Source organism: Eupeodes corollae, chromosome 3 (assembly GCF_945859685.1).
Source record: "Eupeodes corollae chromosome 3, idEupCoro1.1, whole genome shotgun sequence".
Taxonomy (NCBI): domain Eukaryota; kingdom Metazoa; phylum Arthropoda; class Insecta; order Diptera; family Syrphidae; genus Eupeodes; species Eupeodes corollae.
In genome coordinates, this window is record NC_079149.1 from 49,922,046 (window position 1) to 49,937,317 (window position 15,272).

Consider the following 15,272-nt stretch of genomic DNA (forward strand, 5'->3'; position numbering starts at 1 on the left):
GAAGACCTAAAAACTTCAAAGAGGCTTTCTACATCCCGAAAGAGCTACAGAATATTTTGCATGTAGAACACTTATTGAATGTATATCATTATAGAATGTTTATCATTTAACAATTTAAAAAAAAATGTCTCGCAATCTTAACTTTCAAAATCAGCTTTAAAGTCTATGAATAAGGTATATAGTTTTTTCCTATGGTTTAGTTACACTTTAGAAATATTCTTAGGTAGAAACACCTGGTTTGTTGTTGAGTATCCTGGCTTGACGATCACTGAGTTTTGAGTTCTCGTTAACCCAAGTTGCAAGTCTACATGTATTCAAAAACTAAAACGCACGATAGTTCCCTGCGTCCGAATAATCTTTTTTTTAAATAATGGAAAAATAATTGAAGACAAGAAAATTGACGCTATAGCTGCAAATTCGAAAATTGTATTACATCATCACAAGAGTACATTTATAATATCTTGAGTAGCATACTTGAAAAAATTCCACCGAAATTCTATCTGTTTTCGCTGCCTTATTAATATTTGCCCTATGAAACGTTGCCTTCAAATCATCTTGAAAAAAGGGAGAGTCCAAAAAAAAATCTTCGATAAGTCGAACCGCATAAAATAAAACCTTGAAGCTCAGTATTCTGTATTCAGTATTTAGCAGTGTTAAAATCAGAATTTCGAAAACCGTTGCCATTGACAATGCTTCTATTATAGTCTCCTTTCTTTCTAAACGCAGTGATTTAAAATGTGTGTTAGGTTCTAGGTATCATTGTTTAAAGAAGCTGTTGATAGTTAAACTTTGCCTGTAGGCGGATAAGCAGCGATTAGGTGATGTTTCATTTAGCAAAGATAGTTCCGTGTTTAAATTTGAAATGAAAGGCAAATGCTGTAAAAAGAGAAGATAAAAACAAGCTTGATAGAAAAATAATTAAAAATATAGATGATTATTTCGCTGAACTGTCATGCCAGAGGTCTTGGGTTTAACCCCTGGATTTGAAAAATTCTCCAAGACTAATTCTTGTGCTTTCTTAAATTAGCTGTTCAGATTCAGCTTTAAACTGTAGGTCCCCTCCATTTCTGTCAACATTACTCGCATACAGGAATGGTGAAGAGTTGTAAGTCACTCGGCCCTAATTCACAACGGACTATTGCGGCACCTGATTTATTTTTTAGTAGAAAACGATATAAGCCAAATGTCCACAGTTACGGTTGCAGCTTTACATCCTGCTCATAAAATATGTCATAACCGATTCCAATATTTGCGGCTAAGTCCAATTTTTCAAATAAGATATTGATAGAAAAATTTCGATTGCTTTATTGTTTGTGTACCACGATAGATCACGACATCTTATTCAAAAGATATGTCCACATCAATATCCTCTAATTTCGGCCACATAAAGTCATAGTTGCGGTTGCGCAATCCAGTCACCTTAATAGTTGCAAATGCTTTAAGTTCAAATAAGAAAAGTCCAATGGTAGCCCAAAAAATGTACCAATAAATGACACAATGGCAAAGATTATGGAAACTCTTTTCAACAATCATTTGGATATTTTGAGACCCATAAGGCACCATTCTATTTTATCACTGAAGATGATTTTTCAATAAAATTAAGGCAAATCAGAAATCATACGACGAGACGTTGTTTTTTAAAATCCTAATTCCAAAGATCAGCAAGGCAAAACCTGGGTTGTCGTCAACACTCTACTGTCTACATCACCAATATTCACAATTGTTTAACGTAGACGGTTTCGATTTTTCAAATAACTAATTTGTCCTCCTTGCTCATGCTGGTTTTTGTCCTCATGTTGCACTATTGCTAGTAGAAAAGGTGCTTCACACAAAAGTACAACATTTTTACCATTTTTAATAACTTAGTTTTATTTGTTAAATGTCAAAAGATGACAAATTCAAAAGTGACAGCTGTACAAATAGCGGGCTATTAAAACTGAAAGGTCTTATTGAAAAACCCTTAAAAATTTGTTAAAACTTGAGAAGGTGTTAGATGTTATATTGGAGTTAAGCAATAGTTTAAATGTATGCATGATATTGTTGCAACCATTTAACAAAAATAATTGTACCGTAGGTTTATGTTTTCTAAGCATCCGACAGTAAACCAATATGGTGCACTGATGCGTATACTTATTATAATTATTTTATTGCAAAAACACCATAACTTTTGGAGCATACTGTTGTAGTACCGCATTGACGAATTTTTAAAAGAAAGTTTTTGCATATATACAATATACACGTACATATGTAAGTATCCTTGTGGCTTTCTCAACGTTTTGCAGCATTTTCAAATGCTTGCGTTGTCCAACCAACAACGAAATTCACACCAAACGGAAATGAAGTAATAAAACTGCTACTAGCATCTGTGATGCCGATATGGTGCTCTACTCCTATACTCTGGTCAAAATTACATCACAGCTTTTGAATAAATATTATGTATGCCTGCAAATTGAAAAGAGAACCCTTGCTCCTCTAAATATTGCATGTTATGTATGTACGTAAGTTTACGGACGAAGCAAAGGACCAAACCAAAACGCATTTGATTCTTATGCCCAATTCGAAAATTGAGATGTCCGCATGCAGAAGATTAACTGTGAATATTAATATGCCTCCTACTCTCTGTGCATATTTAGTTAGAAGCCTCGATATGAAGATGAAAACCTTACATTTGCCAAGTGATTAGAACGCATGTGCTTAAAGTCAGAAAGTGTGTGCGTGGGAGAAAGGGGGTGAAGAAGGATGAAAAGGAGTCTTTAAACATTGTTCTCTGCGGTCAGTCGAAGGATATGAGAGGACAGACAATCACCATCACCATCAACCTATAAAATAGCACTTTGAATTCCTCTTCGGTATAAATTGTGGGTTTGGAAAATAATTCCGAAACCGAGAAATGGATCGATAATAATTGTTGCAGTGCGTGTGCCTTCAAGAGGATATGTCCTTCTTGCCATACAACATAACGCATAAGTACTTATATACACACTTGTCGCTATGTTGATGAGGACGAGGATGAGGATGAGTATGAGAGGATGTCATCTCTCGTTGTCACGTTTAATGAACACACAATATATACGACAAGCACGTATGCAATGCATAGCATATAGAGGGCGTTGCACAAGTGACAATGATGACCATGATGGCTTCAAGCAGCAGCAGCATCATCCAGACTTTAGGCTATATAGTTGGGTATACATGTGTATATATATATGTTGTTTTACACTGATGTCCATCCATGTCTATGTCCTGCCCTGTCCTAAGTTATACTGTGCTTAATTATTCATACGAAGCGGATGTGATGTGTTATTTTAATCAGGGCACAACTTGATGATTGTTGTAATAATAATTGATTGCAATTGTTGCGGGGTGATTATATGAAGGATATACTGGTATTTATTTAGAACATAATCATTAAAAAAAATATAGGTACAGCATACTTACTTAATACTTAAATGAAGGACTCTTGAGAAGACGGTTGGTAAAATAATTCAAGTCAATTAAGATTTTATTCTAAATTTGTTGTTTTTAGAAACTATACCATCAGAGACTTCCAATTACAAACATTTGTGTGGAATTTGTTTAAATTGCATGATATTAAATTTAATTATTATTTTGCAAAAAGATTCAAAGTATACTGTTTATGGAATTTATGGACACATTTATAAGGAAATTAAATTTAATAAAGGGTATCGTACAATTTTATTGTGATATTTACAGTTTTTTACTTTCATACGGTTTAGCCCTCGAGTAGTTTTTTTTGTTGACACTGACAGATGTTTAAGGTGCCATTTGTAGCTCACATGGATTTTGTTTCAAGGCTTACAAACGATTAGGAAGGTCATATTTAAAATGCTTGGTGTCAAAGTGAAGCTCATCATTTTTCTACATTACTTAACCCAGAACTTCTGTTTAAGTTAAGTTTAATTTTTCAAAAAAAAATTCGGTTTTAATAAACAGCTGATTGTTGATTTTGATGAAAAACGAATTTAAAATCAATAAACCAAGAAAATTCGGGACAAAATAAAAAACTATGTTTATTCATTGATAATCAGAAATAGAATAGAGTATATATTTATTTGTATTATAAAAATAAATTACAAAGAATAAGTGATTATCCACTCAGTGTTTAAAGCTAAAATTATAAACAAGTGTCAAGTATTCGTTCTTATTGAACAACACTTTCCCTGAATTAATAATAACAAAAATGAAAGTAACTTAACTAATTAACCCTAATCGCATGGCATCTACTGTATGCTTGGTAGATGGCAAAGCTTTAGTAAATATATTAGCTAACATTTCGCAATAAATAACAATTTACTTAGAACATTCTGGAAACAATTCAGCATCTAAACGTTTGAGCCACATTGATTCTTGTACAGCAGCAACCATAGCCATGAACTCCGACTCAGTTGTAGAAAGTGCCACAGTTGGTTGTCGTTTTGATGAGCATATAATTGCGGCGTCTTGCATCGTAAAAACGTAACCTGTTGTTGACTTACGCTAATCGATGTCGCTTGCCCAGTCGGCATCGCAGAATCCTTGAATGTGGGTAGGTTCCTTCAAGTAGATAAGTTTCTTATTTATAGTGCGTTTCAAATATCGAAAGACCCGCCTTATGGCCATCCAGTCTGCCTTAACTGAATTGTTGCTGTACCTGCTTAACAAATTAACTGCATAACTTATGTCCGGCCTAGTTGTTTGAACGGCAAATAGCAGGGAACCAAAAGCTTCCATGTATCGCACTTTGAGCATCAATTGTTTTTCTTCTTTTGCAGTTTGGTACATTTTCAGCGATATCTTCTGATTCAAAGCTAAAGGTATCGATACTGGATTGCAATCGAACATTCCACATCGCTTCAGAATTTCGGAGATATATTGCGATTGGTCAATCCCAATTGTTCCTTACTTACTTACTTACTTAAGGTGGCGCTACCGTCCGGGGCGGACCTGGGCCTCAAACAACAAGCGTCTCCAGCCAGCTCGGTCCATAGCTAGCTGTCTCCAGTTTCGCACGCCAAGTTGGTTGAGGTCCTCTCCCACCTGCGTGCGTCACCTGAGTCGCGGTCTTCCTCTACTGCGCCGTCCCTCGGGATTGGATTCGAAGACCTTCCGGGCTGGAGCGTTGATGTCCATCCGCTCTACATGACCTAGCCATCTAAGCCGTTGGACTTTAATTCTGCTAACTAGGTCAGTGTCGCTGTACAGCCCGTACAGTTCGTCGTTATATCTTCTCCTCCATTCTCCATCTATGCGTACGGGACCAAAAATAACCCGAAGAATTTTTCTCTCGAAGCGTCCTAAGACGCTCTCATCTTTCTTTGACAGGGTCCAGGCCTCAGCGCCATAAATGAGAACCGGGATGATGAGCGTTGCTCGAGAGAGGACTTTACTTCTCAATTGCCTTCTAAGTCCAAAGAAGCAGCGATTAGCAAGAGTTATTCTTCGTTTGATTTCAGCGCTGGTGTCGTTGTCTGCATTAATAGCGGTGCCTAGGTAGACAAAGTCCTTAACTACCTCAAAGTTATAGCTGTCCATGGTGACGTTTTGTCCAAGACGTCGTCGTTCAGTGTCCTTTTTTGATGACAGCATATACTTGGTCTTGCCCTCATTGACCACTAAACCCATCTTCTTCGCTTCCGTCGCAATGCTCAAAAACGCTCCACTGACATCACGCTTTGATCTTCCAATTATGTCAATCTCATCTGCGTATCCGAGTAATTGGATGGATCTTTGGAAGATTGTGCCTCTAGTGTTGACGGTTGAGTTTTGCACAATTCTTTCCAGAACGATGTTGAAGAAGTCGCATGACAGTGCATCGCCTTGTCTAAAACCTTTTTTGACATAAAATGCATCGGTAAGATCTTTTCCGACCTTGATAGAGCAGCGTCCATTCTCCATCGTCATTCTGCACAAACGGATAAGTTTGACAGGGATGCCAAAACTAGACATTGCTCGGTAGAGCTCTTCCCTATAATGCTGTCATTCGCGGTTTTAAAATCGATAAAGAGATGGTGGGTATCGATTTGAAGCTCCTGGGTTTTTTCCAAGATCTGCCGTAGTGTAAATATTTGGTCGATAGTGGACTTTCCTGGTCTGAAGGCACACTGATAAGGGCCAATCAGGTTGTTGACGAATGGCTTCAGACGTTCACATAATACGGCAGAGAGGATCTTATACGCAATGTTAAGGAGACTGATGCCTCTGTAGTTGGCGCAGTTTAGAGGGTCTCCTTTCTTATGTATCGGGCAAACTATGCTGAGATTCCACTCATCGGGCATGCTTTCTTCCGACCATATTTTGCAGATGAGTTGGTGCATGCTCCGTACCAAGTCATCGCCTGCTTCTTTGAATAGTTCGGCAGCGATGCCGTCAGCTCCAGCAGCTTTGTTTGACTTAAGTTTAGATATAGCTATCTTCACTTCGTCAAGGTCGGGTAGGCGGAATTGTTTATCTGCGTCGCCGAGGTTGAGTGGTTCTATCTCCCTTACAGCGGAATTCAGTTCGTTATCGCCGTTATGTAATTTGGAGAAGTGGTCTTTCCATATTCTCAGCATCGACTGCGGTTCTACTACGATGTTCCCCTGATCGTCTTTACAGGCTTCGGTTCGTGGCTGGTACCCAATTGTTCCAGCTGACCTATTTCCAGTATGCGAATTTCTAAACCGGAGTTTGCATCACCCAAGTTTTTCAGCTTTCTTTAACAAATAATTCTTGACTTTCATCGTTGGAGAAAATCAAAACGTCATCTACGTAAATAGCAACGAAGATCATGCTGCTTTTGGAATTTTATAATAGGTGCATTGATCGGCATCAGAACGCTTTAGACCAGCCTCCAAGAGCACATCATTCAACTTTTCATTCCATACTCGACTTTACTGTTTTAATCCGTACAGGGATTTATTGAGATTGTGTACCTTTTTTGTACCATCATTGAAGTTATCTGGCTGTACCATAAAGATATCTTCTTTTATGTCTCCATTCGAAAAAGCAGTACAGCATCCATCTGACAAAAAACGAATCGACGAGTATCTAGCCACAGGTGAAAAAGTTTCTTGATAGTCGATGCCTTTTTTTTTGCGAGCAGCCTTAAACTACCAAACGAGCTTTATACCTTAATACATCTCCATTCACACCTCGCTTCGTTTTAAATACCTATTTGCATCAAAGAATCAAATTTGATTTCGATTGCCATTTGCCACATACTCGTAGGTGCTTCAGGACGTGACAAAACATCTTTAATATTTTGATATTTTGGATTTGGCTTAGGAATTCGATCGGACCTACGAAAAGGAACAACATCTTCTTCAATTAAACCAGTTGTTACTTCAACATCATCATCGATATGTATTGTGTCTTCGGTTTCGTTTTCGGTTTTAATGGAACTCATGTCGCCTTCATCAGTTTTATAATTGCTGACATCGCTCTTTTCACAATGATTTTTAGATGAGGAAACAACATTCGATTCACGTTGAATTGCCGGTTCTTGTTCTGTTTAATCGTTTCATTACGAAATAACGAAATATTGAGAACTTCAATCTGTGAAACCCAAACAGTGGATTTTTGAAAAGAAGTTTTACTCGAAATAAAGTTTGGACAAAAAGTTTTTGAAACTGGTATGCAATTGAGCAACACCCATGGTCCCTATCGTCGTGAGACTCAATACACGCAGATTAGGCGAATTTTTCACAAAGTTCTTGGATTATGCGCTTACAAGGTCAAATTGAATAAGCAATTGAGTTGGACAATAATTTTAGTCAAAGAATTATCTCTTCTCACGAACAAATCTTCTCACGAGTCATAGTGATGATATTGGAAGAACTGGAGAGATATTTGCGTTTTACCTGAAGTCACCAAAGTAGTAGCGAGGGATGTCTTGGAACGTATAGAAGAATACATTTGAGCAAAAGTTGACGCAAGCAGACTTCAGTACTGGATCCTTATGCAATGCCTTGAGATTTATAATCAAACCGTATGTTGAACACCGATTCAAACTTGAATGTTCATTGATTTTGAGAAGGTTTTTAACAGTGCTACCTGGAGTTTATCAGGCTTGCTTTCCGGTTTGGGATATTCCTTATAAACTTATTTCTAATGGTTGAGCAAAAAGCTGAGCGTGGCTGACTTCCGTTTGTTTCGTGTGATATAAAAGCAACATACATTCATTGAAAATTCTTAAGTTATTGACAATTATTTTATCTTGTCTATTTTATAAATAAAGCGAAGTGCTCAATGATCAATTTCTGCCTAGAGCGTACTCGATGTGTTCAGGCTCCTCTGCTCAGTGCTTAGCTCTGATCTTGAAAAGAAAAACGTCTGAATTCGCTTCCAGTAAGTCAATCAAAGCGAACTTGTTGCTATAGATATAAACATCATAGCGTAAAAATAACGTAGAATACAAAATTCGCCAAACTTGCCTCTTGTGATGCGTGCTGGAACGTCTTCTTGAAAGCGCATATCATTCAAGTCAGGCTCTGCCATTTTGCTCAAAAAACAGCTTGTTCTCAGTGCGATATAGCGCTTACCATTCACAGTAAATTTGGAATTCTGCCAATGATTCAGCAATATTCCGTACTAAACATTCACTTTTTCGGAATATATTGGAAGGTTTTACAATGCTTTTGTCTACTCTCCACTCCAAATACTGCAGTTTTGCTTTAACCTCAAATGAGCTTTTTCGCTGAACAGAAGTTTTCAATACAAAAGTGGATCTTGGGCCAACTTTTCAAGAGCCCATTCACCAACAATTGGGTGTTGTGGTTAGTCGTTCGCTTCAATTCTTACACACCTAAATCCTACATCAAGATTTTAACTTATTGGAGGTTGTTTGAACTGACCATAAAATGGAAGAAGCGCGTGATGAACTTTTTTTAACAGATCACGGAATTTGACAATAAAATAAATAATTTCCAAGCGTTGTTCGTTTTTAAGACCAAACTGAAGATTTTTTCCGAATCCGAACGTCTAATTTGAGAACGCAATTTTCATGACAAGAATCACTCTTGGAGAACGCACGGGTACTACAGAATGACATTTACTTTGATAAAATTCCCGGAACTTTTTGCTTACGCAGGCAATTTACGTTTTGTTATCTCAGATGGATAGAGAAACAAAAAATGCTGGAAAAACTAAGACGTTTAGCTTTGGAACCTCTCGGGCATCTTCTCTGATAAACATTGTTCACAAAGGAGTGGAGAGTTTTCAGTATTTTAAAAGTATTTTTTCCCTTTAAGGAAGAATCGAACAAAATATCGCTAGCCGTTTTGTGAACTCTAAGTCTGCGTTCGGGATATTGTTCAATATTTGGAGGAAGAACTTTCTCAATTTGAAGACAAAGCTTCGCTTATCCTATTAAAACGTCCATTCAGTTTTTTATACCAGGAAAACAATTGCCTTCTACTTTGGGGGGACTGATCTCTGTAATATCTCCATATTTTCTTTTTGGCAATTAAGTAAAAAGTAGGAAAAGACTAACCCTAGTAAACCTCATACTTTAATAAAACCCAATTAAAACAAGCAAACATATTTTTGTTGAAATAAATGAAAAAGTAAATTCAAAAGCCTTCCTAAAAGCCAATCTTCTACAATATCAATATTAACCAAGTCAAATATGTACGGACGTTGCACTAAATCTTCTAAAAGCTTTCAATCTTGTATTTCTATAACACCTTTTAGAATTTACCAAAATATTATACGAACCCGTATAAGTACATAAATTGATTCTTTTCACAAGATTGCATCGCATCAGCAAAGTCAACCAACAATTTCTCTTTTGGACCTCATCACTCTTTGTCGTCATCGTCATCGTCCTTTCCTTTCAATTCTAATTGACTATTATCCTTTCCTACAATGCAATCCACTTATCCTTTCCACATTTTCATCGTCATCATCGTCTTCATCATCTTTCTCTGCAATGCAATTTCAAATTGATAAATATTGCATAGCATCAACCGGCCGTCCCTTTGCCCTTCTTCTACTTCTTTAAACAACAAAATAAAAAGCGCCTCCAGTAACCAATAGAATTCCATTATCCCTATATAGAAGATGGGAGTCCTTTTCACAAGCCTAATGTTTGCACAATGTTATCCGCCCGCTCATCAAAGAACCTTTGAAATGGTATAATGGACAAATAATGGGCAAACTGCCTACAACATGCGCTATATATTCCGCAAAAGTCTGAATCTCTGTTTCAGCTTTTCATGAGAGCAAGGATTCTCGTCCCATAAACATTCACATATACATCTACAATGTATAGGAAGTTGGTATTATGTTGTAGGAACACGGCCTTTCTATTCTTTTCATATACGATGCGATGATGTGGCTCTTTCCTCTGCAAAATTTGACCTGGCTGATGATGATGACGATGGGTGCGCCTTCAAAAGAATTTTCATCCTTTTCGTCCTTTTGGTTAACTCGAGAAATTGTCATGTGAAAGAAATGGACTTTATGCCTTAGCTTGTCATTTCATTATATTGATGTGCCTTTCAAAAAGTTTGTCATTTATTTTAAGACGATCTAAGGATACAAAAAGGACACACTTAGAATGGAAGAAAATTGGTGTTTATCTATGTATATACAGAGCTTGAGATAGGACAGACGAAACTTATAAATGAAAAGATACGGATACACGTTGTCGTGTCGTACAGCTATAACTAAGCTATATTAGATACAAAATGGAATGGCGAAGGGCATGGACCTCGCTTGTTCGTTCTTTTCATCTTTTTTTTTTAAATTGAAACCCCATTAACCTTTGAGCATAAGGTGGCAACGAACAGCGGCGCGCCGGTGGCCGGGAGTGGGTGGTGTTAAAGCTCTAGAGCTTATCATATCATTACATCATCAACATCAACAGTGAATATAAATTAGAGGTGTACCTTGATGATAAAACCAAACCCAAAGCCGAAGCCAGTTTACCCAGACTTTAAGTCCAGAACCCCAGACCCATCTATAGAGTCAAATAAAAAGGATTATGGCCTTTTTTGGGCTTTTCCTCACTTTTGGCATTAAAAAGTTTACGTTGATTTATTTATTTAAATAATTTTTTCCTCCCCTGTATATTCTCGCGGTATAGACAGCATCGTGAAAAGAAATGCAAAGGTGGCCACTTGGACGGAAACTTTTATAATTTTATTTAATATACATATATTTTCTGTATTTCTCTCCAAAACTTGGGGTATACTTATAATGATGATGATGGCTCAGACTGTGGTTAAAGTTTTGGTCTCTTAGCCTTCGTTCTGTTGCATGAGCTGATTTTTGAAGCGAACATTTTAATAAACATAAAGTTCTTGGTCTGGTATAGAATTTATTTTTTGATATTCGAGAAGGAGGCAGTATCTGTGCTATCGGTATAAAAGATTTTTAACTTTTAGTTGATATTTTTAATTTTTTTCTTTTTGAAAGCAAATATTCTTGTCACGTGTAGGCTTTCGTTGATATTCGATATAATTTTCACTTTAATAGCAATTTAATCGAAGGTATAGCTTCAAACTTCAAAAGGTGTAATAGTTCAATGGAAATTGAACTTTTTTGATTTACAATTATGTTATCTTTTTATATTTCAACAGAATTTTTTAATAACACGTTTCATTTTGATATTAAAAAACGAGTATTTGTAGTTGAAGTTTTTTTTTAAATTTATTTGCGTTTTACATTTTTACTGCTTGTCCTTGAATTTTTCTATAACTAATAAAAAGGATAAGGCCTCTACAACCAATGTGTAAATCTAATTATGAATATGAAGGCTTCGGCGTCCCGGTTTTGGCTATCCCTTTAGCTCTCTAAGTGTCGTCTGCACAAGCCTTTTTGGGCAAGTTCCACTTTGCTTATACAATCTAAGGGTTTACGGAGCTTAGTTTTTGTCACGTTATCTACTTCCAGATAAATGGCAAACCCAGGTCTACGATCTGTATGTGAATACTGGCATGATTATCGTTATGTACAGCAGTAGCTTAGAAGCCGTGGTAAGGTTTCTTGATTTAAACAGCTTTGACAGACTATAGTAGGCTTTGGTCAGCCATTCTCGTATTTCTTCGTCTTTGTTGTTATCAGTTGCTACCAAGGTAAATTCATGTTTCTTTTTACTTCTCGCAGTCGACGCTACTTTCATTCACTTATGAACAGCCTGAGAATTTGTATCACCCGCCATCTGCTAGATCTGGAGGAAGGAATTGTGTACAGCTTTTTCGGTTCTTCCCATGATGTTGATGTCGTCTGTGTAGGGCAGTATCTGGCTTGACCTGGTTACTATGGTTCTCTCTGTTGGCGTTTCAGAATCGGGGATTGCTTTCTCCAACCCCAGATTGAAGAGAAGACAGGCCAAACCATCCCCTTGTCGAAGTCTCTTGCAGATGTTTAATGGTCTGGCGTGTTATGTTGGTCATTTTCAATCTATACCTATAGTCGGGTCAATTTATTTGGGATGCCGAATTTTCGCATCGCTTTGTAAAGTTCGACCTTCGTTATGCTGTAGTAGGTGGTCTTAAAGTCTATAAACAGGTAATAAGTTGGTATATTGTTATATCGGTTGTTGATTTGCCTGGGGGTAAACCCACATTGTTATTGTCCGATGAAAGCTTATGGAAATATTCATTTTTGTAAGCCTGCAAGTTGTGCTCATTCTTGTGTATGATGTTTTTTCGCCTTGAACTCAGCTGATACAGCTTTGTTTTTTTTTAAGCCTTTCTACGGCCATCTCGACCTCTTCTATGGTATGTGGCGGTAGCAGATGGACTTTTTTTTTCAATGTAGTTAGTTTTAAAAAAAGTTGCTTACGAGTATTGTTGCACATAGTTGCTAATATTTTAATCAACATACAAACAGGCCAAGGTTACTTACTTACTTAAGGTGGCGCTACAGTCCTGTGCGAACTACGGCCTCATCCAACAAACTTCTCCATCTAGCTCGGTCCCTAGCTAGATGTCTCCAGTTTCGCGCTCTAAGTTGGGTGAGGTCACTTTCCACTTGTACGCGCCACCTTATCCGCGGTCTTTCTCTACTGCGCTTTCCCGTGGGTGTGGATTCGAAGACTTTCCGGCCGGAGCATTGGTTTCCATACGCTCTACGTGACAAAGCCATCTTTGTCGTTGGACTTTTACCCTTCTGGCTAACTCTACGTCGCTGTACAGCCCGTACAGCTCGTCGTTCAATTTTATCCTCCAAAAAAATAATATAGGTTATAATTTAAAAAGAGACTGGAATGCGACCCACATTGATAACTTCCCATTAATGTGTGTCTGTCGATTTTTCTATAACTGTAACAAAATGTCAATAACAATACTTTGTGTTGTTGCAATTTTGTTTGCCCAGTACTTAATAATATTAATTATTATTAAAAAAGAAGAAAACGGAAAGAACACTAACACAATTTTAAATGCGCGAAATTAGAACAATATGCAAATTATGCTGACCTGTCGAAGAACAGCGGGGAAGAGGCGACTAGGCAACAATTGCAACAAGCAGCAAATTAAGTGCTGCCAAGACGACGAGTTTAGCGAAGGGTCGATTAATTTAGTTGCTTGCGATTTTGATAACACTTAGATATCATAAAACGATTTAATTCCGATTGCCACAGGGGCGTTCTTACGTTTAGTAAGAGAAGGGCGCCAGCAATTTTTTCTGAAATAAAGGGAAAGGAAATTGCAAACCCTTGTACCTAAAATAAACATAGAGAAAAAAAATCCAACAACAAAAAAGAAATACAATAGATATACTTTTACAGAAATTTAATTTTTATTTTGAAGGTGCTTGAGAGACCTTACTACGTAGGATGAACACTCAGGATCTTTTCATTAAGTATAAATATTACAAAAATGGTACCAAAAATTGGAGGATGGACCGTTAAGGTCTATATCCCGAACTAGTCCTTACTTTTCTTTCGTTTATTAATTTTGCCTTCTAACTTTTTTTCTACAAAACAAGGCAACTTTTTCACTTTTTTTGTTGTTCACAATTATCTCCTGTTCACTTCGAATTTTCGAAAAGAATTGACTTCCAGATTTTTCGATCTGTCAAGTCTCTTCTTTCCTAACTCCCGCCATTTTTAGCTTTCAGCAAATCTGGAGTGGCGGATCTCAATCACTTTATCAACAGCCAATCGGAGATCGGCTTCTTGAACTCAACTTGTGATGAGATTCTCGCGATCCCGTTTACTCGCTCTTCTCTCACAACTCAATACAAGTCATTCTGGAATTTGTCGCCCGCTTGATTCACTTCCAGAAGCTGCATTGAGCCACCCCCATTTTCCACCTCGATACGGACAAAAGTTGAGAAACATGCTTCTTTTCAAAACTTTACGATCAATCCTTAAAAAAATAGAAGGAAAAAATGGGATCTGTAACTAAACTTGAAATAAGATTCGTCTTGAACTAAGTTGTTTGAAACTTAAAAGTCCATACGTCCATTAACATAGTTTAAGTTACATAAGTTTAATTAAGAATACAATTAATTACCATTAAATAATTTAAACAATAATATTGAACAAAAATATAATTAATACTAATTATTGACATTAATATTACTAAAATTTTAGGCTGGGCCTTCTTCTTCTCATGAACCGTTTCTACACGCATTCACCAGACCGTCCATCTGGTTTGGTTTCACTTCCATGGAAATCATCCCATCAACCAATGTTACCTGTTAAAGTAAAATGTTTGAGAACGGTGGAGAGAACCGATAGTTGTGTAAACCACGGTCGTCCCGCTCTCACGCAGTAAAATGACAGTTCTTGAAAAGTGAGTTTTTGTTTTGGAAATAAAATTTGGGCAGCAGTGTGAGATTAAAAAAATTGAAATTAATATCTTTCTTTGTTTTCATTATGAAATTATGGGTTTCGAGTCAATTTTAGTGAACGAATAACTTTAATTAATGCCAAGATATTCCAGTGAAAAATCAATTTTTAAAAACTTTAAGTAATGTTCTTTTAAGGTTTTAATTTTTAGATTATAAAATTTTGTTTGTTCGTAAAACTTTCAAGGTGATAAATATTTTTTTTTAGTTTTTTTTTTGGTTTAAGGTTACGAACTAACTCAGTTCATAAAAATAACCCACATTATAAAAATAACCCAGGCTATAAGAATAAAGCAGGGTATAAATATTCCCGGTAAAAAAATAACGAAAGTTAAGGAAATAACCTGGTTACAAAGTTACCAAAGGTTTAAAAATGACCTAATATAAAAACGTAATACGTCTACTTCAATTTCGCTTCGTTACAATTTGTATTGACAAGTTCTAGATCAGTTAGAAGCTAACATTGTATTTGCCTCGAAAGATTCATCTAA